Source organism: Lycium barbarum, unplaced genomic scaffold (genome assembly GCF_019175385.1).
Source record: "Lycium barbarum isolate Lr01 unplaced genomic scaffold, ASM1917538v2 unchr_scaffold_04, whole genome shotgun sequence".
Classification (NCBI taxonomy): Eukaryota; Viridiplantae; Streptophyta; class Magnoliopsida; order Solanales; family Solanaceae; genus Lycium; species Lycium barbarum.
Window position 1 is genome coordinate 533,526 of NW_026843401.1, and position 22,717 is coordinate 556,242.

Below are 22,717 nucleotides of genomic sequence, written 5' to 3' on the forward strand. Positions count from 1 at the left end.
ATGACGAGCAACCTATATCTATTTTGGATCGTCAGGTGAGGAGATTGCGCACTAAGGAGGTGCCTTCTGTCAAAGTTCTATGGCGCAATAATAACCGGGAAGAGATGACTTGGGAGGCGGAGGATGAGATGAAGAAGCGATTCCCCCCGTTTATTCCCTATGCCTCTTGTAATCTAAACTTTTGAATTTGTTGTATTAATGAACGGATGGACCATGTGTGCTATGAATAGGAATGGTTTTCCCGTCATGTTTGTGAGCCTTCATAAGAGTTATTTAACATTCGGGGACGAATGTTCTTAAGGGGGGGAGAATGTTATGTCCCGTATTTTCGTATAGTTGGAAATCGAGAAATAACTACGATTGGTGAGTTATAAGGAAATATTTTAATTTTTGTGAATATGACTATGTTGGTTATGGAATCATTAATGTCAAGACCTCGGGGAAGGCCGAGGGTAAATTTGAAATTTCGGAAATTAGTTTCGGGAATTACAAAACGGGACTTTTATGAATTGGGCCAAGAAAATATAAAGCAAAATTGAGGCCCAAAAATCTTCAAGTGGCCGGCCAAGGGAGCAAGGTCCAAGCCCATTTTATTAAGGTCATGTGCTATGCACATGACCTATAAGTGGATATATATCATGTTTGGTTCTTAGAATTATCAAGAACAAGAATAAAAATTGAAGAACTCCACAAAAAAAGGGCTCTCGGCCGTGACTAAGAAAAGAGAAAGAAAAAATTTCTCCAAGCCTTGTTTGTGATCCAAAAATCCTAATCTCTACATAGTTGTGAAGTACTCAAGGCCCTCTTCAACGGGGTATAATTAGTTTGGCACAAGGACTACGTTTACGACAAGTCGGGTTTTCAAGAAAAGGTAAGAATTTTGCCCCTTTAATGTTATAGAATTGATATGAATATGCTAAGGATTGGAAATAGACGAGAATCCCGTAACTTGGATGTAAATAGAAAGTCGTGGGTGTGTGTGTATGTGGTGTGTTGGCCGTGGGCCATAGGGAGGAGAAAATGATGTGAATTGATCTTGTTTAGTTGGTATAATGTGTTGTTGTGATTCTTATGTCGTAAATGATTGATTGATGAATTAAATTGGCGTTGGAAAATGATTTTGGATATTATCGGAAAGCGTATACCTTCGGTATCATTATGTATATCATTGTATATTTAGGGTGCTAGAGACTTTAAATATGAATTTATAATGATGTTAATGAATTCGGAATGAAACGACGTGAGTTAGAATGTGCGTCGTGAATTTTTGATGTTTTTGAAGAATTATGGAAAGTAATGGATTTTGAGGCAATTTCGTGTATGGCTTGGATTGTATTTAGGATGTGATTGTATAAGTTTGAATGAGGAAATGAATACAATTATGTAGATATAGAGTTGGAGTTTTGGAAGTTTGAATGAAGGTTGCCAACTTAAGTAATAAAGTTGAACTTTGAACCTAGAGTGGTTTGATTATTGCTTGTGTTGTTTGTTGATGTGTGGGCTGTTGTTATTGATATATTTTGAGCCGAGCTAAGTCTCGGGGATGTTAGATTTATAGGGGAAATGCTGCCGAAATTTCGGTAGGCGAAAATGGAGTTAAAGGCATTTTTAAGCCTAAGAATCTCAATTGGTAACTTTGACCATTTGCAGATTTTAGACGAAACGGGATTGGACTTTTGGGAGAGCATACGACGTCTGTGAGGTATGTAAAGCTTCCCACTCCTTCGTTTGGCATATCTTAGTATGATAGGCGAATCTGAGAACTTCCGGAGCATCTCTGCTCCTCGAAACCCGATCCACAGAAAAGTTACTATTCATTCAATTCAATTGAAGCCTAAGGGCTCTATTTTGGCTAGAATGCCACCACTCGTCCGAAACCTATCGAAATGTGATCGGGTAACTTAGAAATGATTATGTATGACCCTTTGGCCTATAAACGTTTGAAAAATATGTTTGCCACCTCAACTTGACTCGAGGTGGGCCCGCTAACTCCGAGACGCCCCATTTGTCTTATTGGGCTGTCCTTTTGAGTAAAGTTTGAAAAGATACTTTCGATTTTGGAAATTTCTCCTACGGGATATGGTTTGAACATTTCGATGTGCTAAGTTACATTTTGAGCTATACGTACTATTTTGGAAATGTTTTGTGAAATGAAGCCTTATATCGACTAAGTATGCGATTATTTTGTATTATGAAATGATTTATGAGATTACTATGTTTTGAAAGACTATTTTGAAATACGATTTGCATTGTCTGCTCACGACTCCGCTCGTGCCTTGTTATGACTTCGTTCACCGGTTCCCGGGCCGGTTTTGATTCGTGCGCTTTATGATAATTCGGCTGTATGCTGTGTTACGGTTCCCGAGGCTTCGCCATAGGGCCGGGTTCCGTTTGGAGTTATGCTGTGATATGGCTCGTGATGCGATACGCTCACCTATGTTTGTGGTTGTGTTCGGGGATGTACGGAGATTTGAAACCTTCTGGTGTTATGCTGTGTGTGGCGCCAGCATCGGAGTGGCGACCACGTTCTTGAGCGTTGCATGATTTTCGCCTGCATTATGTATATGTATATGATTTGATACGGATTTTGACACTCCGGTTTGTACTCCACTTTGTCTTTTGATTTGCTTCCGGTTTTGATCCATAATTCTGTACTCCGTGCTTTACATACTCAGTACATATTTCGTACTGACCCCCCTTTCTTCGGGGGCTGCGTTTTATGCCCGCAGGTGCAGATATCGGTGATCCTCCACAGTAGGCTTCGTTTCTTGCTATTCTGGAGTACTTCTCTTTGACCCGGAGTCCACTTTGGTACAGACTCCTTTTGCTTTGTGTATATATTCGGTATATTGGACTATTTGGGTACGGCGGGGCCTGTCTCGCCATATGTCTTTGTTTTGAATTCGTAGAGGCCTGTAGTCATATATGTGGGGTGAGGGTCCTGTATGTGTTGGCTTGATTTTGTTTTCTGGTCTTAAAGCGGTCTGTTTGTTATGACGGCCCCAAATGGCCCTTATGCTTATGTTTGCACATTTGACCGGCGATGTCTATTCCGCCGCTCAGTTTGTATTTGATATGACATTTGGATTTGTGCGACCGCTTAAGACATATTTTGATATAACTATGTTTGATACGATTTTGTAAAATTCTGAAATAAGTTTGGAGTTGGTATCGAATATGCGATTTGGTCTGGGTACCCAGGTAGGGTGCCAGTCGCGGCCCACGGGGCTGGGTCATGACATCTGTGGGCACCATCATCATAATAACCAACTAATCAGTGGTGCATTTATTACGCTGTCGTACATAAATATGCATATATAATGCCATCAAGCTTCTGTGGGCATCATACCATAGTAGTATCATATGTGTATAAGTATATATGAATGATAAAAGAACATTTCGAGCCTATCATAGTAACGTAAGGTCGTTGCATCTCCGATTATATTATGAACTTCATCAACATCATTATGTACCTCAATGGGACTTAAGATTTATACATATGGACTTCCTTGATTAGTATGGCTGACAAGGCCGTCATGAACATCTGCACAACAAGACATAGGCTGACAAGGCCATACAATATCTATATACATGACAACTATCTACAAGTCTCTAAAGAAGTACATAAACATCATAAGGTCGGGATAGGGCCCCGCCATACCTATATGGACACAAAATTGTACCAAATTAAGGCCGCAACTCCGGCACAAGTGCAGTGCCCCAATGCCAAAACTATGCGGGGAAACCTACTGATGCGAACCGTCACCCTGTCTATCAAAACCTGTTGGCATGAAACATTGTGTCCCCATGCAAAGGGACGTCAGTACGAATAAAGTACCAAGTATGTAAGACAGAAAACAACATAAGTGAGACATGAAAGTAACATGAGATACGAAGATCAACTTGAACATCTGAAATGCCTCTGAGGGCCATGATATGCATAAGTACTGTATATATTCCTATTTGACCCCATTGTTTAAATAACGCCATCACTCCTCTGTGGGCACCATCATCATAATAACCAACTAATCAGTGGTGCATTTATTACGCTGTCGTACATAAATATGCATATATAATGCCATCAAGCCTCTGTGGGCATCATACCATAGTAGTATCATATGTGTATAAGTATATATGAATGATAAAAGAACATTTCGAGCCTATCAGAGTAACGTAAGGTCGTTGCATCTCCGATTATATTACGAACTTCATCACCATCATTATGTACCTCAATGGGACTTAAGATTTATACATATAGACTTCCTTGATTAGTATGGCTGACAAGGCCGTCATGAACATCTGCACAACAAGACATTGGCTGACAAGGCCATACAATATCTACATACATGACAACTATCTACAAGTCTCTAAAGAAGAACATAAACATCATAAGGTTGGGATAGGGCCCCGCCATACCTATATGGACACAAAATTGTACCAAATTAAGACCGCAACTCCGGCACAAGTGCAGTGCTCCAATGCCAACACTGAGTGGGGAAACCTACTGATGCGAACCGTCACCCTGTCTATCAAAACCTGTTGGCATGAAACATTGTGTCCCCATGCAAAGGGACGTCAGTACGAATAAAGCACCTAGTATGTAAGACAGAAAACAACATAAGTGAGACATGAAAGTAACATGAGATACGAAGATCAACTTGAACATCTGAAATGCCTCTGAGGGCCATGATATGCATAAGTACCGTATATATTCCTATATGACGCCATTGTTTAAATAACGCCATCACTCCTCTGTGGGCATCATCATCATAATAACCAACTAATCAGTGGTGTATTTATTACGCTGTCGTACATAAATATGCATATATAATGCCATCAAGCCTCTGTGGCCATCATACCATAGTAGTATCATATGTGTATAAGTATATATGAATGATAAAAGAACATTTCGAGCCTATCAGAGTAACGTAAGGTCGTTGCATCTCCGATTATATTACGAACTTCATCACCATCATTATGTGCCTCAATGGGACTTAAGATTTATACATATAGACTTCCTTGATTAGTATGGCTGACAAGGCCGTCATGAACATCTGCACAACAAGACATAGGCTGACAAGGCCATACAATATCTACATACATGACAACTATCTACAAGTCTCTAAAGAAGAACATAAACATCATAAGGTTGGGATAGGGCCCCGCCATACCTATATGGACACAAAATTGTACCAAATTAAGACCGCAACTCCGGCACAAGTGCAGTGCTCCAATGCCAACACTGAGTGGGGAAACCTACTGATGCGAACCATCACCCTGTCTATCAAAACCTGTTGGCATGAAACATTGTGTCCCCATGCAAAGGGACGTCAGTACGAATAAAGTACCAAGTATGTAAGACAGAAAACAACATAAGTGAGACATGAAAGTAACATGAGATACGAAGATCAACTTGAACATCTGAAATGCCTCTGAGGGCCATGATATGCATAAGTACCGTATATATTCCTATTTGACCCCATTGTTTAAATAACGCCATCACTCCTCTGTGGGCACCATCATCATAATAACCAACTAATCAGTGGTGCATTTATTACGCTGTCGTACATAAATATGCATATATAATGCCATCAAGCCTCTGTGGGCATCATACCATAGTAGTATCATATGTGTATAAGTATATATGAATGATAAAAGAACATTTCGAGCCTATCAGAGTAACGTAAGGTCGTTGCATCTCCGATTATATTACGAACTTCATCACCATCATTATGTACCTCAATGGGACTTAAGATTTATACATATAGACTTCCTTGATTAGTATGGCTGACAAGGCCGTCATGAACATCTGCACAACAAGACATAGGCTGACAAGGCCATACAATATCTACATACATGACAACTATCTACAAGTCTCTAAAGAAGAACATAAACATCATAAGGTTGGGATAGGGCCCCGCCATACCTATATGGACACAAAATTGTACCAAATTAAGACCGCAACTCCGGCACAAGTGCAGTGCTCCAATGCCAACACTGAGTGGGGAAACCTACTGATGCGAACCGTCACCCTGTCTATCAAAACCTGTTGGCATGAAACATTGTGTGCCCATGCAAAGGGACGTCAGTACGAATAAAGCACCTAGTATGTAAGACAGAAAACAACATAAGTGAGACATGAAAGTAACATGAGATACGAAGATCAACTTGAACATCTGAAATGCCTCTGAGGGCCATGATATGCATAAGTACCGTATATATTCCTATATGACGCCATTGTTTAAATAACGCCATCACTCCTCTGTGGGCATCATCATCATAATAACCAACTAATCAGTGGTGTATTTATTACGCTGTCGTACATAAATATGCATATATAATGCCATCAAGCCTCTGTGGCCATCATACCATAGTAGTATCATATGTGTATAAGTATATATGAATGATAAAAGAACATTTCGAGCCTATCAGAGTAACGTAAGGTCGTTGCATCTCCGATTATATTACGAACTTCATCACCATCATTATGTGCCTCAATGGGACTTAAGATTTATACATATAGACTTCCTTGATTAGTATGGCTGACAAGGCCGTCATGAACATCTGCACAACAAGACATAGGCTGACAAGGCCATACAATATCTATATACATGACAACTATCTACAAGTCTCTAAAGAAGTACATAAACATCATAAGGTCGGGATAGGGCCCCGCCATACCTATATGGACACAAAATTGTACCAAATTAAGACCGCAACTCCGGCACAAGTGCAGTGCCCCAATGCCAAAACTATGCGGGGAAACCTACTGATGCGAACCGTCACCCTGTCTATCAAAACCTGTTGGCATGAAACATTGTGTCCCCATGCAAAGGGACGTCAGTACGAATAAAGTACCAAGTATGTAAGACAGAAAACAACATAAGTGAGACATGAAAGTAACATGAGATACGAAGATCAACTTGAACATCTGAAATGCCTCTGAGGGCCATGATATGCATAAGTACCGTATATATTCCTATTTGACCCCATTGTTTAGATAACGCCATCACTCCTCTGTGGGCACCATCATCATAATAACCAACTAATCAGTGGTGCATTTATTACGCTGTCGTACATAAATATGCATATATAATGCCATCAAGCCTCTGTGGGCATCATACCATAGTAGTATCATATGTGTATAAGTATATATGAATGATAAAAGAACATTTCGAGCCTATCATAGTAACGTAAGGTCGTTGCATCTCCGATTATATTATGAACTTCATCAACATCATTATGTACCTCAATGGGACTTAAGATTTATACATATGGACTTCCTTGATTAGTATGGCTGACAAGGCCGTCATGAACATCTGCACAACAAGACATAGGCTGACAAGGCCATACAATATCTATATACATGACAACTATCTACAAGTCTCTAAAGAAGTACATAAACATCATAAGGTCGGGATAGGGCCCCGCCATACCTATATGGACACAAAATTGTACCAAATTAAGGCCGCAACTCCGGCACAAGTGCAGTGCCCCAATGCCAAAACTATGCGGGGAAACCTACTGATGCGAACCGTCACCCTGTCTATCAAAACCTGTTGGCATGAAACATTGTGTCCCCATGCAAAGGGACGTCAGTACGAATAAAGTACCAAGTATGTAAGACAGAAAACAACATAAGTGAGACATGAAAGTAACATGAGATACGAAGATCAACTTGAACATCTGAAATGCCTCTGAGGGCCATGATATGCATAAGTACCGTATATATTCCTATTTGACCCCATTGTTTAAATAACGCCATCACTCCTCTGTGGGCACCATCATCATAATAACCAACTAATCAGTGGTGCATTTATTACGCTGTCGTACATAAATATGCATATATAATGCCATCAAGCCTCTGTGGGCATCATACCATAGTAGTATCATATGTGTATAAGTATATATGAATGATAAAAGAACATTTCGAGCCTATCAGAGTAACGTAAGGTCGTTGCATCTCCGATTATATTACGAACTTCATCACCATCATTATGTACCTCAATGGGACTTAAGATTTATACATATAGACTTCCTTGATTAGTATGGCTGACAAGGCCGTCATGAACATCTGCACAACAAGACATAGGCTGACAAGGCCATACAATATCTACATACATGACAACTATCTACAAGTCTCTAAAGAAGAACATAAACATCATAAGGTTGGGATAGGGCCCCGCCATACCTATATGGACACAAAATTGTACCAAATTAAGACCGCAACTCCGGCACAAGTGCAGTGCTCCAATGCCAACACTGAGTGGGGAAACCTACTGATGCGAACCGTCACCCTGTCTATCAAAACCTGTTGGCATGAAACATTGTGTCCCCATGCAAAGGGACGTCAGTACGAATAAAGCACCTAGTATGTAAGACAGAAAACAACATAAGTGAGACATGAAAGTAACATGAGATACGAAGATCAACTTGAACATCTGAAATGCCTCTGAGGGCCATGATATGCATAAGTACCGTATATATTCCTATATGACGCCATTGTTTAAATAACGCCATCACTCCTCTGTGGGCATCATCATCATAATAACCAACTAATCAGTGGTGTATTTATTACGCTGTCGTACATAAATATGCATATATAATGCCATCAAGCCTCTGTGGCCATCATACCATAGTAGTATCATATGTGTATAAGTATATATGAATGATAAAAGAACATTTCGAGCCTATCAGAGTAACGTAAGGTCGTTGCATCTCCGATTATATTACGAACTTCATCACCATCATTATGTGCCTCAATGGGACTTAAGATTTATACATATAGACTTCCTTGATTAGTATGGCTGACAAGGCCGTCATGAACATCTGCACAACAAGACATAGGCTGACAAGGCCATACAATATCTACATACATGACAACTATCTACAAGTCTCTAAAGAAGAACATAAACATCATAAGGTTGGGATAGGGCCCCGCCATACCTATATGGACACAAAATTGTACCAAATTAAGACCGCAACTCCGGCACAAGTGCAGTGCTCCAATGCCAACACTGAGTGGGGAAACCTACTGATGCGAACCATCACCCTGTCTATCAAAACCTGTTGGCATGAAACATTGTGTCCCCATGCAAAGGGACGTCAGTACGAATAAAGTACCAAGTATGTAAGACAGAAAACAACATAAGTGAGACATGAAAGTAACATGAGATACGAAGATCAACTTGAACATCTGAAATGCCTCTGAGGGCCATGATATGCATAAGTACCGTATATATTCCTATTTGACCCCATTGTTTAAATAACGCCATCACTCCTCTGTGGGCACCATCATCATAATAACCAACTAATCAGTGGTGCATTTATTACGCTGTCGTACATAAATATGCATATATAATGCCATCAAGCCTCTGTGGGCATCATACCATAGTAGTATCATATGTGTATAAGTATATATGAATGATAAAAGAACATTTCGAGCCTATCAGAGTAACGTAAGGTCGTTGCATCTCCGATTATATTACGAACTTCATCACCATCATTATGTACCTCAATGGGACTTAAGATTTATACATATAGACTTCCTTGATTAGTATGGCTGACAAGGCCGTCATGAACATCTGCACAACAAGACATAGGCTGACAAGGCCATACAATATCTACATACATGACAACTATCTACAAGTCTCTAAAGAAGAACATAAACATCATAAGGTTGGGATAGGGCCCCGCCATACCTATATGGACACAAAATTGTACCAAATTAAGACCGCAACTCCGGCACAAGTGCAGTGCTCCAATGCCAACACTGAGTGGGGAAACCTACTGATGCGAACCGTCACCCTGTCTATCAAAACCTGTTGGCATGAAACATTGTGTGCCCATGCAAAGGGACGTCAGTACGAATAAAGCACCTAGTATGTAAGACAGAAAACAACATAAGTGAGACATGAAAGTAACATGAGATACGAAGATCAACTTGAACATCTGAAATGCCTCTGAGGGCCATGATATGCATAAGTACCGTATATATTCCTATATGACGCCATTGTTTAAATAACGCCATCACTCCTCTGTGGGCATCATCATCATAATAACCAACTAATCAGTGGTGTATTTATTACGCTGTCGTACATAAATATGCATATATAATGCCATCAAGCCTCTGTGGCCATCATACCATAGTAGTATCATATGTGTATAAGTATATATGAATGATAAAAGAACATTTCGAGCCTATCAGAGTAACGTAAGGTCGTTGCATCTCCGATTATATTACGAACTTCATCACCATCATTATGTGCCTCAATGGGACTTAAGATTTATACATATAGACTTCCTTGATTAGTATGGCTGACAAGGCCGTCATGAACATCTGCACAACAAGACATAGGCTGACAAGGCCATACAATATCTATATACATGACAACTATCTACAAGTCTCTAAAGAAGTACATAAACATCATAAGGTCGGGATAGGGCCCCGCCATACCTATATGGACACAAAATTGTACCAAATTAAGACCGCAACTCCGGCACAAGTGCAGTGCCCCAATGCCAAAACTATGCGGGGAAACCTACTGATGCGAACCGTCACCCTGTCTATCAAAACCTGTTGGCATGAAACATTGTGTCCCCATGCAAAGGGACGTCAGTACGAATAAAGTACCAAGTATGTAAGACAGAAAACAACATAAGTGAGACATGAAAGTAACATGAGATACGAAGATCAACTTGAACATCTGAAATGCCTCTGAGGGCCATGATATGCATAAGTACCGTATATATTCCTATTTGACCCCATTGTTTAAATAACGCCATCACTCCTCTGTGGGCACCATCATCATAATAACCAACTAATCAGTGGTGCATTTATTACGCTGTCGTACATAAATATGCATATATAATGCCATCAAGCCTCTGTGGGCATCATACCATAGTAGTATCATATGTGTATAAGTATATATGAATGATAAAAGAACATTTCGAGCCTATCAGAGTAACGTAAGGTCGTTGCATCTCCGATTATATTACGAACTTCATCACCATCATTATGTACCTCAATGGGACTTAAGATTTATACATATAGACTTCCTTGATTAGTATGGCTGACAAGGCCGTCATGAACATCTGCACAACAAGACATAGGCTGACAAGGCCATACAATATCTACATACATGACAACTATCTACAAGTCTCTAAAGAAGAACATAAACATCATAAGGTTGGGATAGGGCCCCGCCATACCTATATGGACACAAAATTGTACCAAATTAAGACCGCAACTCCGGCACAAGTGCAGTGCTCCAATGCCAACACTGAGTGGGGAAACCTACTGATGCGAACCGTCACCCTGTCTATCAAAACCTGTTGGCATGAAACATTGTGTCCCCATGCAAAGGGACGTCAGTACGAATAAAGCACCTAGTATGTAAGACAGAAAACAACATAAGTGGGACATGAAAGTAACATGAGATACGAAGATCAACTTGAACATCTGAAATGCCTCTGAGGGCCATGATATGCATAAGTACCGTATATATTCCTATATGACGCCATTGTTTAAATAACGCCATCACTCCTCTGTGGGCATCATCATCATAATAACCAACTAATCAGTGGTGTATTTATTACGCTGTCGTACATAAATATGCATATATAATGCCATCAAGCCTCTGTGGCCATCATACCATAGTAGTATCATATGTGTATAAGTATATATGAATGATAAAAGAACATTTCGAGCCTATCAGAGTAACGTAAGGTCGTTGCATCTCCGATTATATTACGAACTTCATCACCATCATTATGTGCCTCAATGGGACTTAAGATTTATACATATAGACTTCCTTGATTAGTATGGCTGACAAGGCCGTCATGAACATCTGCACAACAAGACATAGGCTGACAAGGCCATACAATATCTATATACATGACAACTATCTACAAGTCTCTAAAGAAGAACATAAACATCATAAGGTCGGGATAGGGCCCCGCCATACCTATATGGACACAAAATTGTACCAAATTAAGATCGCAACTCCGGCACAAGTGCAGTGCTCAAATCCCAACACTGAGTGGGGAAACCTACTGATGCGAACCGTCACCCTGTCTATCAAAACCTGTTGGCATGAAACATTGTGTCCCCATGCAAAGGGACGTCAGTACGAATAAAGTACCTAGAATGTAAGACAGAAAACAACATAAGTGAGACATGAAAGTAACATGAGATACGAAGATCAACTTGAACATCTGAAATGCCTCTGAGGGCCATCATATGCAAAAGTACCATATATATTCCTATATGACCCCATTGTTTAAATAACGCCATCACTCCTCTGTGGGCATCATCATCATAATAACCAACTAATCAGTGGTGCATTTATTACGCTGTCGTACATAAATATGCATATATAATGCCATCAAGCCTCTGTGGGCATCATACCATAGTAGTATCATATGTGTATAAGTATATATGAATGATAAAAGAACATTTCGAGCCTATCATAGTAACGTAAGGTCGTTGCATCTCCGATTATATTATGAACTACATAAACATCATTATGTACCTCAATGGGACTTAAGATTTATACATATGGACTTCCTTGATTAGTATGGCTGACAAGGCCGTCATGAACATCTGCACAACAAGACATAGGCTGACAAGGCCATACAATATCTATATACATGACAACTATCTACAAGTCTCTAAAGAAGTACATAAACATCATAAGGTCGGGATAGGGCCCCGCCATACCTATATGGACACCAAATTGTACCAAATTAAGACCGCAACTCCGGCACAAGTGCAGTGCCCCAATGCCAAAACTATGCGGGGAAACCTACTGATGCGAACCGTCACCCTGTCTATCAAAACCTGTTGGCATGAAACTGTTACGACCCGTATTTTGAACATTTGAATATTTCAAAGTCGTCGTGGAAGGTTAAGGGCGAAACCCTTTTCAAATGTTGCCCTAATACACAAGTCGTTAAGAATACTACTTATGACCATTATTGGTATGAAAATATTGTGAGAGGCTAAGGGCAAGAAGAGAATTTGCCGGATGGCTTATGGAAGTATTGCGGAAAGAATAAGGGTAGAATGGGAATTTTACAAAAAACATTTGTCTTGAAAATTTTGGACCAAAAACAAGGTTTGGCCGTGTGTGTGGCATGCATGGTGCATGTCCACACTTTTATTAAGTATGGGGGGCCAAGTGTGAGAAAAGAAAAAAAAATAGGGTCAAGAAGACTTTAGTCTTCTTTGACCAAATTGTTAGCAAAATTTCAAGAAAATTGAAGAACACTCTAGAAGGGAGCATGTGCCCCTCACATGCATTACTTATGTATATCTATATATAAGTGATCTTGCTAATTGAAGACAAAAAGAAAGGAAGAGCAAAACAAAAAAAAAAAAAATATGGAGGGGTTCGGCCAAGGGGGCTGCCCGAAACCAGCCCCTCCCCTTTGATGCTTGGAAAATATTTTTATCTTGGTTTCCTACTAATTAGATGATGCTTGTTAGCATGGTGGAGTTGTTGGATCAAGTAGAGCACTCATATGGATGGTTTATGAGCTTTAATCAAGTGGAGGAATTGAAGAATGAAGGTAAAGAACCAATCCTCTTTTATGTGTTATAAGTATTGTTGAAGTGTTGTAGTATGTAGAAATGAGTGAAATTCATGAATTATGTATGTGTTGGTGTGTGGCCGTGTGCATATGTAGCTTACAAGACAATGATTCAATTGTTTTATCTAGTATTTTGAGTGTTGTTTGTGTTATGGGTGATTTGTACATGTTGTAGGGTGAAGGAAATGATGGAATTGTGCATGTAGTGTGTGGATGTAGTGTTGGCCGAAAATGGACTGTTTTGTGTGTCAAGGAATGAATTAATTTCATTTAGTGTATTAGTTGTGTCGTTGTGGATTTCGTAATGCAAAAAGAAGCTGAACGATTCAAAGTTGGGGTTATAGTAGTTTGTGGGCTGTTTTGGTACCTAATGTGATCTTAATATGGTCTCTTGTATTTGTAAGACTAATGTTGCTAAATTATGAATTGTTAGTGTAGTTGATGAATTTGGAAGGAAAGAAATGTGTTGTTGATGTTCTCCTTGACTTGGAAGATTTCGGAGTTGCTTGCGTATTGGATGGGCTGATTTGAACATTTTGTGGGTTGTCCGAAGTGTTTTTGAATCTTGTCTAAGTGTCCTGGATTGGTACTTGAATGTTTGAATGTGGGTGTCGGTTCGATCGTATGCGGTTAATTTGAACGAAAACGGAATAGCGTCGAATTGTGTAGCAAAGAGTTACTAATGTTAAATTGTGTTTTGAATCTCTTCTTGGTGTTGTTAATACCATTGTTGGTTTGGCCGGGTTACATTCCCGGGTGGTTGTTGTTGATTTGGGGCCGAGCCCTATTCTCGGGATTGGTACACTTGCAGGGGAAATGCTGCCGAAATTCCGGCAGAAAATAAGTGAATATGTTCAAAGGGTTGAAGTATGTATTTGGTAATGGGACTAACGAATGAATGAATCCTTTTGGACGTAGATTGACAAGATGGATGAACTCTCTTGCGTGTAGGCAAACAAGTCGGACGCGTAAGCGTGACTAGTTGGTCGTCGCTCAGGTATGTGAGGCTTACCTTTCTTTCTTTTGGCATGCCCTAGAGCCATGTAGGCTATGATATGCTATGTATCCCGAGGTTATTCCATTCTGAAATTCTGAATCTGTTTGTGATCTGTATGTCTCCCCTAACTAAGTAGCAAATGGGTCTGATAGGCGATTCGTAATTTAAGTATTTTGACATAAACATTCTAGATTAATGATGCCGACCCAAATGTGCTGACGTGAGTATTTGGTATAAGTATCTCGATATGAGAAATTCCGATATAAGTATGCTGAAGCAAGTATTTTGACGTAAGTGTGTGAATTAGGTATTCTGGCATACCCTTTTTATATATTTATTCTGACTTAAGTATTCTGATGTACGTATGATTCCAAAGATTCTATTTGGGTTGATCCACAAACATGTCTATCAGGTAGCTAACGTGATTACGGCTTAGATTTTCCAAGGAAAGCTTCTGAAATAATTGTAGAGCGTTCTGAACTTCGAACGCTCGTAACTTCTATATACCAACTCCGATTGACCCGAAACTTGTCCTGGACCCTCATATGTCGATAGGCATTCTGCCATAATTCCTTGATATATGTACTCGAACCTAGGTAGTCGGTTATAAGTAATCTGGTGCAAGAAAGTTGGAATATGTATTCTGATTAAGTAAAAAAAAATAATAGGTACCTTGATAGAAATATTCTGTTAAAAGTAGTTTGACATAAAGTATGTTTGTAATAAGAAATCTGTTACGTATATTCCGAGAGTATGTTTGAATAATCTGTAAGCAATCTGTAATAAGTAGTCTGTATGGACATTCTGAGAATACGTTTGAATAATCAGTGGAGTCTGAATTATGTGTATTCGGTTTCTCGCTATTCTGCTCGTGTATATGTTATGATTCCCTTCACCGAGTCCCGGGCCGGTATGTAAATCGTGCGATGGGCCGCTGAGCCCCATATGTGAATTCTGAAGTATGATGTGTCCGGTTCCGGGGTACTGTGGTATATGTCCGTCCCCGGTTACCGAGGTTATGTTACGAAGTATGATGTGTCCGGGCTCGGGGTGCTGTGTTATCTGTCCGCCCCCGGGTACCGCGGTTATGTGTGATGTGTGACGGAGATCGGAGAAAACTTCTGGAGTTAGATGTGTTGTGGCGCCAAAGGCAGGAGTGGCAGCCACGTTCCTATGCTATCGTGCGCATTCATTGGCACTGTTCATCGGTTCCTCGGCGTGTTATCTGTCCCCGAGGCCACTATGTATATGATATGATGTGACCGTCCCTCGGCGTGTTATTTGTCCCCGAGGTTATTGTCTGTATGATACGGCACTTGACCCGGCGTGTTATTTGTCCCCGGGGTTGCCGCGCATATGATACGACGTCCGATTCTGTTATGTATGACGTATGTTGGAGAGTAAGTATCCCGACCTTCCGTATATTCTGTATTCCGTCTGCTATATGATGTCAGTTAAACAATTTGTACGTTCTGTAATCTGTCTGGTATACGAGGTGAGTAAGTATGATTCGTGTCTGAAAAGAAAAACGATAAGTGTTAATATTTCTGAATAAGCTTTTGTTTGTTGTTCTGTCTATACCAGTCATGGTTTCGTTTCTGTACTTATGCCTTACATACTCAGTACATATCCGTACTGACCCCCTGTTCTTCGGGGGCTGCGTTTCATGCCGCGCAGGTACCCACAGATGACTATATGAGATGAGTCGAAGATGGCACAGTGGATTGGCGGGCTCCATTTCTTCCAGGAGTACTGCCGAGTCAGGGTATGTATGTTGTGGTGTCTGATCAGTGTTAGAGACTTTGCAGCCAGCGTCGTGGGTAATGATAGTCAGTCTGTAAGCGGCTTTATCGGCCGATATGTTGTTGTGTGTGTTTCTTAATAGATTTTGTATAATTACAGATTTGTTAAATTCTGGAAATAGAAAGCAGAAGATTTCGAAAGTTCAATATGTATTTTGTTTGTAATTGACTTTTTCAGATTTCAAAAAAAAAATTTTGTTGGTGTGTAATCAGGGTCTGCGGGTTCGCTCGGCTCCGTATGTGGGGTCGGGTGCCCATCACACCCTAATAAGATCGGGGTGTGACAGAAACATTGTGTCCCCATGCAAAGGGACGTCAGTACGAATAAAGTACCAAGTATGTAAGTCAGAAAACAACATAAGTGAGACATGAAAGTAACATGAGATACGAAGATTAACTTGAACATCTGAAATGCCTCTGAGGGCCATGATATGCATAAGTACCGTATATATTCCTATTTGACCCCATTGTTTAAATAACGCCATCACTCCTCTGTGGGCACCATCATCATAATAACCAACTAATCAGTGGTGCATTTATTACTCTGTCGTACATAAATATGCATATATAATGCCATCAAGCCTCTGTGGGCATCATACCATAGTAGTATCATATGTGTATAAGTATATATGAATGATAAAAGAACATTTCGAGCCTATCATAGTAACGTAAGGTCGTTGCATCTCCGATTATATTATGAACTTCATCAACATCATTATGTACCTCAATGGGACTTAAGATTTATACATATGGACTTCCTTGATTAGTATGGCTGACAAGGCCGTCATGAACATCTGCACAACAAGACATAGGCTGACAAGGCCATACAATATCTATATACATGACAACTATCTACAAGTCTCTAAAGAAGTACATAAACATCATAAGGTCGGGATAGGGCCCCGCCATACCTATATGGACACAAAATTGTACCAAATTAAGACCGCAACTCCGGCACAAGTGCAGTGCCCCAATGCCAAAACTATGCGGGGAAACCTACTGATGCGAACCGTCACCCTGTCTTTCAAAACCTGTTGGCATGAAACATTGTGTCCCCATGCAAAGGGACGTTAGTACGAATAAAGTACCAAGTATGTAAGACAGAAAATAACATAAGTGAGACATGAAAGTAACATGAGATACGAAGATCAACTTGAACATCTGAAATGCCTCTGAGGGCCATGATATGCATAAGTACCGTATATATTCCTATTTGACCCCATTGTTTAAATAACGCCATCACTCCTCTGTGGGCACCATCATCATAATAACCAACTAATCAGTGGTGCATTTATTACGCTGTCGTACATAAATATGCATATATAATGCCATCAAGCCTCTGTGGGCATCATACCATAGTAGTATCATATGTGTATAAGTATATATGAATGATAAAAGAACATTTCGAGCCTATCAGAGTAACGTAAGGTCGTTGCATCTCCGATTATATTACGAACTTCATCACCATCATTATGTACCTCAATGGGACTTAAGATTTATACATATAGACTTCCTTGATTAGTATGGCTGACAAGGCCGTCATGAACATCTGCACAACAAGACATAGGCTGACAAGGCCATACAATATCTACATACATGACAACTATCTACAAGTCTCTAAAGAAGAACATAAACATCATAAGGTTGGGATAGGGCCCCGCCATACCTATATGGACACAAAATTGTACCAAATTAAGACCGCAACTCCGGCACAAGTGCAGTGCTCCAATGCCAACACTGAGTGGGGAAACCTACTGATGCGAACCGTCACCCTGTCTATCAAAACCTGTTGGCATGAAACATTGTGTCCCCATGCAAAGGGACGTCAGTACGAATAAAGCACCTAGTATGTAAGACAGAAAACAACATAAGTGAGACATGAAAGTAACATGAGATACGAAGATCAACTTGAACATCTGAAATGCCTCTGAGGGCCATGATATGCATAAGTACCGTATATATTCCTATATGACGCCATTGTTTAAATAACGCCATCACTCCTCTGTGGGCATCATCATCATAATAACCAACTAATCAGTGGTGTATTTATTACGCTGTCTGTCACGACCCAGCCCCGTGGGCCGCGACTGGCACCCTACCTGGGTACCCAGACCAAATCGCATATTTATTTCCGAATCTAAACTTATTTCAGAATTTTCAAAAAGTTATATCAAACATAATTTATATCGAAAATATGTCTTAAGCGGTCATATCAAATCAAACTCAAACAAAGCGGCGGAATAGACATCGCCGGTCAAAATACAAATATATACAAAAGGGCCATTTGGGGCCATCATATCAAACAGACCGCTTTAAGACCCGAAAGCAAAATCAGACAATAAACACATAGGACCCTCGCCCCACATATATGACTACAGGCCTCTACGAACTCAAAACAAAGACATGTGGCGAGACAGGGCCCCGCCGTACCCAAACTGTCAAATATCCAAAATATATACGGAGTAGAGGAGTCTGTACCAAGAGTGGACTCCGAATCGGATAAGAGTACTCCGAGAAAGCAAAAAGTGGAGCCTACTGCGGAGGATCACCAAGATCTGCACCTGCGGGCATAAAACGCAGCCCCCGGAAAGAGGGGGTCAGTACGGAATATGTACTGAGTATGTAAAGCACGGAGTACAGAAATATGAATCAAAATCGAAAGCAAATCAGATGTCGAAGTCTGTACCGAAATCATATACATATATATTATGCAAGTAAAATCATGCAAGCGCTTAAGAACGTGGTCGCCACTCCGACGCTGGCGCCACACACAGCATAATCACCAGAAGGTTTCAAATCTCCGTACATCCCTGAACATAATCATAATCATCGGTGAGCGTATCGCGTCCCGAGCCATATCACAGCATAACTCCAAACGGAACCGGGCCCTCTGGCGAAGCCTCGGGAACCGTAACACAGCATACAGCCGAATTTGTCATACAGCGCACGAATCAAAACCGGCCCGGGAACCGGCGAACGAAGTCATAACAAGGCACGAACGGAGTCGTGAGCAAACAAATGCAAGTCGTCTTTCAAAATAGTGTTTCAAAACAAAGTAAATTCATAAATCATATCATATTACAAAATAGTCGAATACTTAGTCGACATAAAGTTTCATTTCGCAAAACGTTTCCAAAATGGTTCATATAATTCAAAACATAGGTTAGCGTATCGAATTGCCCAAACCTACCCCGTAGGAGGATGTTCCAAAGATCCGAAGTAGTATGTACAAATTTATTATCAAAGGTGGCCCGAAGGGCAAATCGGGCATTTTGGGGTAGCGGGCCCACCTCGAGTCGAAGTGAGGTGGCGAACGTGTTTCTACGAGCATTTATATGCCAAAGGTCATACATTATCATTCCTAGGTTACCCGACCACATTTCGATAGGTTTCGGACGAATAGTGGCATTCTAGCCAAATTGGAGCCTTTAGGCTTCAATAGAATTGAATGAATAGTAACTTTTCTGTGGATCGGGTTTCGAGGAGCAGAAATGCTCCGAAAGGTCTCCTATTCGACTGACACATTAAGATATGCCAAATGAAAGAGTGGGAGGCTTTACATACCTCACAGACGTCGTAAGCTCTTCCAAATGTCTCGTCCCGTTTCGTCAAAAATCTGCAAATGGTCAAAGTTACCAAATGAGATCCTTAGGCTTAGAAATGCCTTGAACTTCACAATTGCCTACCGAAATTTCGGCAGCACTTCCCCTATAAATCTAACATCCCCGAGGCATAGCTCGGCTCAAATTAACCAACTACAACAGCCCACACATCAACAACCAAAACAAACAACAATAACACCATTCTAGTTTCAAAGTTCGACATGATTTCTTAAGTTGGCAACTTTCCATTCAACGTTCAAAATCCCGATTCTATATTCACATAATTGTATTCATTCAACCATCCAACACTAGTCAATCACATTCCACATTCAATCTAAGTCATACACGAAATTGCACCAAAATCAATTTATTTCCATAATTCTTCAAAACATCTAAAATGCACTACGAACATTCTAACTCATGTAGTTCCATTCCGAATTCATCAACATCGATATAGATTCACATCTAAAGTCGATAACACCCAAGTTATACATTGATATACATAAAGATACCGAAGGTATACGCTTTCCGATAATATTCAAAATCATTTTTCAATGCCAACTTCATTCACCAATTAATCATTTACGATATAAGGATCACAACAACACATTATACCAACTTAAACAAGATCAATTCACACCAATTTTTCCCATCTATGGCTCACGGCCAAACCTACTACAAACACACACCCACACGTTTCCATTTATGTTCAAATTACGGGATTTTCGTCTACTTCCAATCCTTAACCCATTCATAGTATTTCTATAACATTAGAGGGTGAGAATTCATACCTTTCTTGAAACCCCGACTTGTCGAAAACGTCGTCCTCGTGCCAAACTAATTATACCATGTCGGAGAGCGTCTTGAGCACTTCACAAATATGTAGAAACCAAGATTATTGAACCACCACACAAGCTTGGGATTTTTTTCCTTTTCTTTCTCTCTAGCTCTCGGCCGAACCCTTATTTTTGGGTGTTCTTGATTTTGTGAGTTGTTTCTTGGATAATACTAAGTATAATTCATATATATCTATTTAGGGGTCATGTGCATAGCACATGACCCTTTTAAAATGGGTTTGGGCCTATAACATGGCCGGATCCCCCCTCTTCCATTTTTGGGCTTCAATTGCATTTGTAGTTTCTTGGCCCAATGCTTAAAAATCCCGTTTTGTAATTCCCGAAACTAATTTCCGAAATTCCAAATTTATCCTCGGCCTTCCCCGAGGTCTTAGCATTAAAGATTACACAACCAACATAGTCATATTCTCAAAAATTAATTTATGCCCTTCTAACACCCGAGTCGCAGTTATTTCCCGATTTCCAACTGTGCGAAAACACGGGGCCTAACACTGTCGTACATAAATATGCATATATAATGCCATCAAGCCTCTGTGGCCATCATACCATAGTAGTATCATATGTGTATAAGTATATATGAATGATAAAAGAACATTTCGAGCCTATCAGAGTAACGTAAGGTCGTTGCATCTCCGATTATATTACGAACTTCATCACCATCATTATGTGCCTCAATGGGACTTAAGATTTATACATATAGACTTCCTTGATTAGTATGGCTGACAAGGCCGTCATGAACATCTGCACAACAAGACATAGGCTGACAAGGCCATACAATATCTATATACATGACAACTATCTACAAGTCTCTAAAGAAGAACATAAACATCATAAGGTCGGGATAGGGCCCCGCCATACCTATATGGACACAAAATTGTACCAAATTAAGATCGCAACTCCGGCACAAGTGCAGTGCTCAAATCCCAACACTGAGTGGGGAAACCTACTGATGCGAACCGTCACCCTGTCTATCAAAACCTGTTGGCATGAAACATTGTGTCCCCATGCAAAGGGACGTCAGTACGAATAAAGTACCTAGAATGTAAGACAGAAAACAACATAAGTGAGACATGAAAGTAACATGAGATACGAAGATCAACTTGAACATCTGAAATGCCTCTGAGGGCCATCATATGCAAAAGTACCGTATATATTCCTATATGACCCCATTGTTTAAATAACGCCATCACTCCTCTGTGGGCATCATCATCATAATAACCAACTAATCAGTGGTGCATTTATTACGCTGTCGTACATAAATATGCATATATAATGCCATCAAGCCTCTGTGGGCATCATACCATAGTAGTATCATATGTGTATAAGTATATATGAATGATAAAAGAACATTTCGAGCCTATCATAGTAACGTAAGGTCGTGGCATCTCCGATTATATTATGAACTACATCAACATCATTATGTACCTCAATGGGACTTAAGATTTATACATATGGACTTCCTTGATTAGTATGGCTGACAAGGCCGTCATGAACATCTGCACAACAAGACATAGGCTGACAAGGCCATACAATATCTATATACATGACAACTATCTACAAGTCTCTAAAGAAGTACATAAACATCATAAGGTCGGGATAGGGCCCCGCCATACCTATATGGACACCAAATTGTACCAAATTAAGACCGCAACTCCGGCACAAGTGCAGTGCCCCAATGCCAAAACTATGCGGGGAAACCTACTGATGCGAACCGTCACCCTGTCTATCAAAACCTGTTGGCATGAAACATTGTGTCCCCATGCAAAGGGACGTCAGTACGAATAAAGTACCAAGTATGTAAGACAGAAAACAACATAAGTGAGACATGAAAGTAACATGAGATACGAAGATCAACTTGAACATCTG